This window comes from Salvelinus namaycush, chromosome 20 (genome assembly GCF_016432855.1).
Source record: "Salvelinus namaycush isolate Seneca chromosome 20, SaNama_1.0, whole genome shotgun sequence".
NCBI lineage: Eukaryota > Metazoa > Chordata > Actinopteri > Salmoniformes > Salmonidae > Salvelinus > Salvelinus namaycush.
In genome coordinates this window covers 31883894-31894320 of record NC_052326.1, presented here as the reverse complement: position 1 = coordinate 31894320, position 10427 = coordinate 31883894, and positions in this window count along the sequence as shown.

The window sequence follows — 10427 nt, the reverse complement described above, 5'->3', positions numbered from 1 at the left end:
TATAGTAAAAATGTTGCATGAATCTATCGTAGTAGCATATTTGCAGGTCAGAGAAACATTTCATGCAATTTTACATATTAGCAGAATCTTTTTTAATATCACACAAATTAGGCCTATGTGTTCATCTTATCATATTTCTCCAATGCCAAATCAGTGTGTCTTGACTGCAACGAAACTCCCTGTTTGCAAATCATTTAATCTGAGACGTCATTGGAAGTCTGAGCATGGAACTTTCAAAAATAGGCCTAACTTTCCACCCTAGTCAGAGTAGGCCTACCGATTGCAGAAAATGTTAAGCTTTAATTGCTGGCTACTCTTCTTCTGTGGTTTAACCCAACAAGAGAAGGTGTTTCCCTAAAAGCTGTCTGGGTTTAAACATCTATTGTACAGAAAGTGAATAGCTTAATCAATTGATCATGACAGAATTAGATTACTTCCCGAGCAAAGTCTATTTTTTTGTCTCCTTCGGCTATAGAAGGTTGTAGCTCAGCCTCTGCAGTCACGTCTTTCCTGGATGTTTTACAGCTTGTTTCTAGCATAAAGCATCGTGGACCAAAGCGCTGTTCGTTTTATTTTCTTCAAAATCTTGAAATAATAAGGGGTAGGTCTGTGCTTTTTGCCATTTTCTTTAATTAAAGTTAGGCCTTCTCATACCCCCTCAATTCCAATCTTGGTTTAAACAGCCCTTCACTGACAGATGTAGGCTTTTTAAAGAGTGCATGGTGGGTGGAGGAATTGACCGACAAATCCATGGCTATAGTAGCTAATAGCCTAATTTTGTCTGTCAAACAGGTAGGCCAACCTCTTATTTCTTAAATAGTAGAAATAGGCTCCAACACAAAGCCCTTTTGTTGTTAGTAAAGTCTAATTAAAATGAAGATGATTGAAATGAGCTGTCCATTTCTGATTGATTGTGCCGCAGCTGCTGCTTCAAGTTTCAACACCACAACGTGAAGTCAATAACTGATAATTACATAATGGGCAAGAAACATATTGTTTTTAATCAAATCAATTATAGTAGTAGCCAGCTACCAAAGTTAAACTCAGATCCTTCTTATCTTCGCACTCTCCTTCTCACAGTGAACAGAACCCAGGCTATAGGCTAGTCCGCGCGCAAGGCCGAATCACAAATTATTTTGGGAAGAAACCTTTGACAAATCCTGAACTGCAGCTGAACACTGTATGCTGGAAACACTTGGTTTGTTATTTTTTTTTTTTTTTTTTTTTTTTAATTGTATCCCATTTTCTCCCCAATTTTCGTGGTATCCAATCGCTAGTAATTACTATCTTGTCTCATCGCTACAACTCCCGTACGGGCTCGGGAGAGACGAAGGTCGAAAGCCATGCGTCCTCCGAAGCACAACCCAACCAAGCCGCACTGCTTCTTAACACAGCGCGCCTCCAACCCGGAAGCCAGCCGCACCAATGTGTCGGAGGAAACACCGTGTACCTGGCCCCCTTGGTTAGCGCGCACTGCGCCCGGCCCGCCACAGGAGTCGCTGGAGCGCGATGAGACAAGGATATCCCTACCGGCCAAACCCTCCCTAACCCGGACGACGCTATGCCAATTGTGCGTCGCCCCACGGACCTCCCGGTCGCGGCCGGCTGCGACAGAGCCTGGGCGCGAACCCAGAGACTCTGGTGGCGCAGTTAGCACTGCGATGCAGTGCCCTAGACCACTGCGCCACCCGGGAGGCCTTGGTTTGTTATTTTAACTAAAATATAACCAATCTTTGTTAAACATAAATACATTACTTGTTTTTGCATGGATTCTGCAACGCGGTTAGCTTTTAACAGCTAGGACTGCTATTTCTTGTCGCGGAATCCCGCTTAACTGACAGGTTCAAATCTGCTTGAAAGAGCTGCTAGCCTAGCTAAGCAGCTAATGTTTGCCATTAAGCCAACAAAGTGTTTCCTAGATTAGTTTTCCAATGGAGCCCTCTTCGTATGGAGAAGTAAATGAACGGTTCCAGCGCTGTAGGAGCTGTATCTACTACGCTTTGTTTCGGGACAAACTGGATCACAGAGTTCCAATGCGGCAATTGTTTGCTTGCCGAGGATTAAAGGCTTGAGGTGGCTTCCTTGATCACGCAGGTTGCCAGCCTACGTAGACAGTGGAAGCCAAAGACAGTGGCCTCCCGCAAAGCAGTCTACACTCCCAACGAGAGGCCCGGAGCGGATACAAACAACTAATACGCCCTGGAGCCTGATCTTCCTGAACCTTTGTCGCTGCGTGTACCTGTGTCTGCGGCCGCTGTGCCTACTCGTACTCCTTCCCCTACGATTTTGAAGTCTACGTTGGCAACCTTCCCTCCCTTCTCTGGATTGAGCGGGGCTTCTCCATCTGTCGGAGACCTGCACCATCTTGTGAAGAGTTGGAGTGGGCGGATTTCCTCGTCCTTCTCGCCTGCCGTGATTTTGGGCAGCTCCATGGTAAGAAATGTGACTGCTCCTAGTGCAAAAACAATGTCCTATCCCGGAGCTGGAGTAAATGACATTACTAAGCTGCTCCCGAATGTACTGCGCCAGGACATGGACATTGATTCTATTGTAGTCTATGTGGGTTTTAATGACATTATGAAGGGCCGCTCTGAACAGTTGAAACTGGATATCAAAGAGCTGACTGACTCTGCTAGACACTAATAAAAGACCCATCATATCTGGCCTTGTGCCCTCTCTGAATCGTGGCATTGAACGCTTTAGCAGGATTCTTTCTCTTCACAACTGGCTACATGATTATTGCAGCTAAATGGGTGTAACTTTTGTTGACAATTTCTATACCTTTTGGAAACAAAACACCTTTTATAAGGAAGATGGCATCCACCCAAATCATTTGGGTTCCTGGATCCTTTCACAGCATTAAGGCTGCGTTGAGACAATGACTTATCAATGACCCAAGCCCAGCTCAGTTAATCCCTACTATTGTGTCGCTGAGTCATCATAATGCTTTAGCAAATGTAGATTATACCAGGGGCATTGGTAGACACAATGTAAGTAACCTAATGTATGTCCCTCTAACTGCCCTTAATGCCTCTGCTGATTCTACAGCTATTGTATGCAACAATCATGTGCCTATGAACCAGATTTATGCTGTTAGCACTGAGGCGGTGTACCCTAGTAGGAAGTCAACTGTGTGCAGCTCACCCTGCACGGTGGGAAGCTGCTGTAGACCACCAAGTGCTAACAGTCAATATCTGGATAACGTGTGAAATGCTTGATAATGTATGTGATATCAACAGAGGTATGCTTTCTGGGTGATTTAAATATTGACTGTCTTTCATCAAGCTGCCCACTCAAGAAAAAGCTTCAAACTGTAACCGGTGCCTGTGTAAGGGATGTGAAATGGCTAGCTAGTTAGCGGGTACGCGCTAATAGCGTTTCAATCGGTTACGTCACTTGCCCTGAGACTTGAAGTAGGGTTTCCCCTTGCTCTGCAAGGGCCGCGGCTTTTGTGGAGCGATGGGTAACGACGCTTCATGGGTGTCAGTTGTTGATGTGTGCAGAGGGTCCCTGGTTCGCGCCCGTGTCGGGGCGAGGGGACGGTACTAAAGTTATACTGTTACACCTGCAACCTGGTTCAGGTTATCAGTCAACCTACCAGGGTAGTTAAACAGCACAGGAGTGAAATATTCAACATGTATTGATAACATCTTTACTAATGCTACAGAAATGTGCTTGAAAGCAGTATCCAGATCCATCGGATGTAGCAATCGCAATATAGTAGCTATATCTAGGAAAACCAAAGTTCCAAAAGCTGGGCCTAATATAGTGTATAAGAGGTCATACACATCCAAGTATATCCAATTTTGAATTCTGTAAAGTGAGGTGAGGTGAAAAAAGTATTATTGTCTATCAACAATGACAAGCCACCGGGGTCTGACAACTTGGATGGAAAATTACTGAGGATAATAGCAGATGATAATTCCACTCCTATTTTCCATGTCTTCAAACGTGTTGCTGTGCGTTTTGTTGCTGTGCGTTTTGTTGCCAACCTTACTTTGCTAGCTGACAACTTTACGTTTTTTTTTTTCTTTTTACTTTTTAATTACCGTTTATATTTGTAGTTTTTCCATCACAACTTTTTTCCCTCATTCAACTTTTTCACTCCGGACGCTTTATCTGGACATGGTTTGTCAGCACCTTCAACAGCCGAAGCTAAGTAGTAACATTAACATGATGTCTTCTAATTGCAGTCGCTGTACTCATAATATACAGGAGAACGATCGCCTTATGGCGAGGATAGCTGTGCTGCAAGCCCAGCTTCAGACGCAATCGTTAGGCAAGGGTAATTTCAGTGTAGGAAAGGATGAAACAGCGTCTGTGCCACCAGTAAGTACAGATAGTAGTATAAACCCCCCCCGCACAGTCCCCGCAGCCGGACAACTTTCTCATGGCTTCTGGAGGGAAATGCTGTAGGAATGCTCAACTGGTGTCGCTCATTCAGCCGACAGAAACTTTCAACCGGTTTTCCCCATTAAGTAGCGAGTCGGAGTCTGAGGCCGAGTCTTCTCTTGTCTCTACTCCTCCCGTTACGGGGTCTGAGACGCCGAAGGCTCCCACCATTAGCTCTGACAAATTGAAAACCCTAGTCATTGGCGACTCCATTACCCGCAGTATTAGACTTAAAACGAATCACCCAGCGATCATACACTGTTTACCAGGGGGCAGGGCTACCGATGTTAAGGCTAATCTGAAGATGGTGCTGGCTAAAGCTAAAACTGGCGAGTGTAGAGAGTATAGAGATATTGTTATCCACGTCGGCACCAACGATGTTAGGATGAAACAGTCAGAGGTCACCAAGCGCAACATAGCTTCAGCGTGTAAATCAGCTAGAAAGATGTGTCGGCATCGAGTAATTGTCTCTGGCCCCCTCCCAGTTAGGGGGAGTGACGAGCTCTACAGCAGACTCTCACAACTCAATCGCTGGTTGAAAACTGTTTTCTGCCCCTCCCAAAAGATAGAATTTGTAGATAATTGGCCCTCTTTCTGGGACTCACCCACAAACAGGACCAAGCCTGACCTGCTGAGGAGTGACGGACTCCATCCTAGCTGGAGGGGTGCTCTCATCTTATCTACCAACATAGACAGGGCTCTAACTCCTCTAGCTCCACAATGAAATAGGGTGCAGGCCAGGCAGCAGGCTGTTAGCCAACCTGCCAGCTTAGTGGAGTCTGCCACTAGCATAGTCAGTGTAGTCAGCTCAGCCATCCCCATTGAGACTGTGTCTGTGCCTCGACCTAGGTTGGGCAAAACTAAACATGGCGGTGTTCGCCTTAGCAATCTCATTAGGATAAAGACCTCCTCCATTCCTGCCATTATTGAAAGAGATCGTGATACCTCACATCTCAAAATAGGGTTACTTAATGTTAGATCCCTCACTTCAAAGGCAGTTATAGTCAATGAACTAATCACTGATCATAATCTTGATGTGATTGGCCTGACTGAAACATGGCTTAAGCCTGATGAATTTACTGTGTTAAATGAGGCCTCACCTCCTGGTTACACTAGTGACCATATCCCCCGTGCATCCCGCAAAGGCGGAGGTGTTGCTAACATTTACGATAGCAAATTTCAATTTACAAAAAAAAAATTTACGTTTTCGTCTTTTGAGCTTCTAGTCATGAAATCTATGCAGCCTACTCAATCACTTTTTATAGCTACTGTTTACAGTGGAGCTACATATACAGCGTTCCTCACTGAGTTCCCTGAATTCCTATCGGACCTTGTAGTCATAGCAGATAATATTCTAATTTTTGGTGATTTTAATATTCATATGGAAAAGTCCACAGACCCACTCCAAAAGGCTTTCGGGGGCCATCATCGACTCAGTGGGTTTTGTCCAACATGTCTCTGGACCTACTCACTGCCACAGTCATACTCTGGACCTAGTTTTGTCCCATGGAATAAATGTTGTAGATCTTAATGTTTTTCCTCATAATCCTGGACTATCGGACCACCATTTTATTACGTTTGCAACCGCAACAAATAATCTGCTCAGACCCCAACCAAGGAGCATCAAAAGTCGTGCTATAAATTCTCAGACAACACAAAAATTCCTTGATGCCCTTCCAGACTCCTTCTGCCTACCCAAGGACGTCAGAGGACAAAAATCAGTTAACCACCTAACTGAGGAACTCAATTTAACCTTGCGCAATACCCTAGATGCAGTTGCACCCCTAAAAACGAAAAACATTTGTCATAAGAAACTAGCTCCCTGGTATACAGAAAATACCCGAGCTCTGAAGCAAGCTTCCAGAAAATTGGAACGGAAATGGCGCCACACCAAACTGGAAGTCTTCCGACTAGCTTGGAAAGACAGTACCGTGCAGTATCGAAGAGCCCTCACTGCTGCTCGATCATCCTACTTTTCCAACTTAATTGAGGAAAATAAGAACAATCCAACATTTCTTTTTGATACTGTTGCAAAGCTAACTAAAAAGCAGCATTCCCCAAGAGAGGATGGCTTTCACTTCAGCAGTAATAAATTCATGAACTTCTTTGAGGAAAAGATCATGATCATTAGAAAGCAAATTACGGACTCCTCTTTGAATCTGCGTGTTCCTCCAGGGCTTAGCTGTCCTGGATCTGCACAGCTCTGCCAGGGCCTGGGATCGGGAGAGACACTTAAGTGTTTTAGTACTATATCTCTTGACACAATGATGAAAATAATCATGGCCTCTAAACCTTCAAGCTGCATACTGGATGCTATTCCAACTAAACTACTGAAAGAGCTGCTTCATGTGCTTGGCCCTCCTATGTTGAACATAATAAACGGCTCTCTATCCACCGGATGTGTACCAAACTCACTAAAAGTGGCAGTAATAAAGCCTCTCTTGAAAAAGCCAAACCTTGACCCAGAAAATATAAAAAACTATCGGCCTATATTGAATCTTCCATTCCTCTCAAAAATTTTAGAAAAAGCTGTTGCGCAGCAACTCACTGCCTTCCTGAAGACAAACAATGTATACGAAATGCTTCAGTCTGGTTTTAGACCCCATCATAGCACTGAGACTGCACTTGTGAAGGTGGTAAATGACCTTTTAATGGCGTCAGACCGAGGCTCTGCATCTGTCCTCGTGCTACTAGACCTTAGTGCTGCCTTTGACACCATCGATCACCACATTCTTTTGGAGAGACTGGAAACCCAAATTGGTCTACACGGACAAGTTCTGGCCTGGTTTAGATCTTATCTGTCGAAAAGATATCAGTTTGTCTCTGTGAATGGTTTGTCCTCTGACAAATCAACTGTACATTTCGGTGTTCCTCAAGGTTCCGTTTTAGGACCACTATTGTTTTCACTATATATTTTACCTCTTGGGGATGTCATTCGAAAACATAATGTTAACTTTCACTGCTATGCGGATGACACACAGCTGTACATTTCAATGAAACATGGTGAAGCCCCAAAATTGCCCTCGCTAGAAGCCTGTGTTTCAGACATAAGGAAGTGGATGGCTGAAAACGTTCTACTTTTAAACTCAGACAAAACAGAGATGCTTGTTCTAGGTCCCAAGAAACAAAGAGATCTTCTGTTAAATCTGACAATTAATCTTGATGGTTGTAAAGTCGTCTCAAATAAATCTGTGAAGGACCTCGGCGTTACTCTGGACCCTGATCTCTCTTTTGACGAACATATCAAGACTGTTTCAAGGACAGCTTTTTTCCATCTACGTAACATTGCAAAAATCAGAAATTTTCTGTCCAAAAATGATGCAGAAAAATTAATCCATGCATTTGTTACTTCTAGGTTAGACTACTGCAATGCTCTACTTTCCGGCTACCCGGATAAAGCACTAAATAAACTTCAGTTAGTGCTAAATACGGCTGCTAGAATCCTGACTAGAACCAAGAAATTTGATCATATTACTCCAGTGCTAGCTTCCCTACACTGGCTTCCTGTTAAGGCAAGGGCTGATTTCAAGGTTTTACTGTTAACCTATAAAGCGTTACATGGGCTTGCGCCTACCTATCTTTCCGAGTTGGTCCTGCCGTACATACCTACACGTACGCTACGGTCACAAGACGCAGGCCTCCTAATTGTCCCTAGAATTTCTAAGCAAACAGCTGGAGGCAGGGCTTTCTCCTATAGATCTCCATTTTCATGGAATGGTCTGCCTACCCATGTGAGAGACGCAGACTCGGTCTCAACCTTTAAGTCTTTACTGAAGACTTATCTCTTCAGTAGGTCATATGATTGAGTGTAGTCTGGCCCAGGAGTGTGAAGGTGAACGGAAAGGCTCTGGAGCAACGAACCGCCCTTGCTGTCTCTGCCTGGCCGGTTCCCCTCTCTCCACTGGGATTCTCTGCCTCTAACCCTATTACAGGGGCTGAGTCACTGGCTTACTGGTGCTCTTTCATGCCGTCCCTAGGAGGGGTGCGTCACTTGAGTGGGTTGAGTTACTGACGTGATCTTCCTGTCTGGGTTGGCGCCCCCCCCCCCTTGGTTTGTGCTGTGGTGGAGATCTTTGTGGGCTATACTCGGCCTTGTCTCAGGATTGTAAGTTGGTGGTTGAAGATATCCCTCCAGTGGTGCGGGGGCTGTGCTTTGGCAAAGTGGGTGGGGTTATATCCTTCCTGTTTGGCCCTGTCCGAGAGTATCATCGGATGGGGCCACAGTGTCTCCTGACCCCTCCTGTCTCAGCCTCCAGTATTTATGCTGCAGTAGTTTGTGTCGGGGGGCTAGGGTCAGTTGGTTATATCTGGAGTACTTCTCCTGTCTTATCCAGTGTCCTGTGTGAATTTAAGTATGCTCTCTCTAATTCTCTTCTTCTCTCTTTCTTTCTCTCTCTCAGAGGACCTGAGCCCTAGGACCATACGTCAGGACTACCGGGCATGATGACTCCTTGCTGTCCCCAGTCCACCTGGCCTTGCTGCTGTTCCAGTTTCAACTGTTCTGCCTGCGGTTATGGAACCCCTACCTGTCCCAGACCTGCTGTTTTCAACTCTTAATGATCGGCTATGAAAAGCCAACTGACATTTATTCCTGATTATTATTTGACCATGCTTGTCATTTATGAACATTTTGAACATCTTGGCCATGTTCTGTTATAATCTCCACCCGGCACAGCCAGAAGAGGACTGGCCACCCCTCATAGCCTGGTTCCTCTCTAGGTTTCGGCCTTTCTAGGGAGTTTTTCCTAGCCACCGTGCTTCTACACCTGCATTGCTTGCTGTTTGGGGTTTTAGGCTGGGTTTCTGTACAGCACTTCGAGATATTAGCTGATGTACGAAGGGCTATATAAAATAAACTTGATTTGATTTGATTTGATTCAATTGAAGCCTACTGGAAAGTATGTGCCCTCAGGCCTGGAGGGAAGCAAAAGTCATTCCACTACCTAAGAATAGTAAAGCCCCCTTTACTGGCTCAAATAACCAACCAATCAGCCTGTTACCAACCCTTAGTAAAGTTTTAGAAAAAATTGTGTTTGACCAGATAAAATGCTATTTTACAGTAAACAAGTTGACAACAGTTTTTCAGCACGCTTATAGGGAAAGACAATCAACAAGCACAGCACTTCTACAAATGACTGATGATTAGCTGAGAGAAATTGATGATTAAAAGATTGTGGGGGCTGTTTTGTTAGACTTCGGTGTGGCTTTTGACATTATCGATCATAGTCTGCTGCTGGAAAAACGTACATTACCAGTTAAAAGTTTGGACACCTACTCATTCAAGGTTTTTTTTTTTTTTTTTTTTTTTTTTTACTATTTCCTACATTGTAGAATAATAGTGAAGACATAAACTATGAAATAACACATATGGAATCATGTAATAACCAAAAAAACAAAACAAAATCTAAAATGTATTTAGAATTCAAGGCACACTTGAATTGTTATGTTTGGAAAAATAACGTTCCCAATGTAAGCTGGCTATTTCTCAGGTCCAGATACTAGAATATGCATATAATTGACAGAGTAGGATAGAAAACACTTTAAAGTTTCCAAAACTGTCAAAATATTGTCTGTGAGTATAACAGAACTGATTTTGCAGGCGAAAACCTGAGGAAATCCAACCCGGAAGTGACTCTTATTTTGAAAAATCACTGTTCCATTGCCTGCCTTTCGTCCAATTAAAGGGATATCAACCAGATTCCTTTTCCAATGGCTTCCTCGGGGTGTGAACAGCCTTTTGACATAGTTTCAAGCTTTTATTCTGAAAAATTAGTGAGATTTATCAAAACGCGTCAGTGGATAGACGGAGGTCCTTACATTAGTTCATGCGCTCGACACTGGTTGCTCGACATTTTCTTTCTCTCCAGTATTGAATAGTTTACAGTCCGGTTGAAATATTATCGATTATTGATGTTAAAAACAACCTGAGGATTGATTATTAAAAACGTTTGACATGTTTCTATGAACTTTACGGATACTTTTTGGAATTTTCGTCAAGCCTTGATGACCTGCCTAAGGCTGTGGAATACTGAACA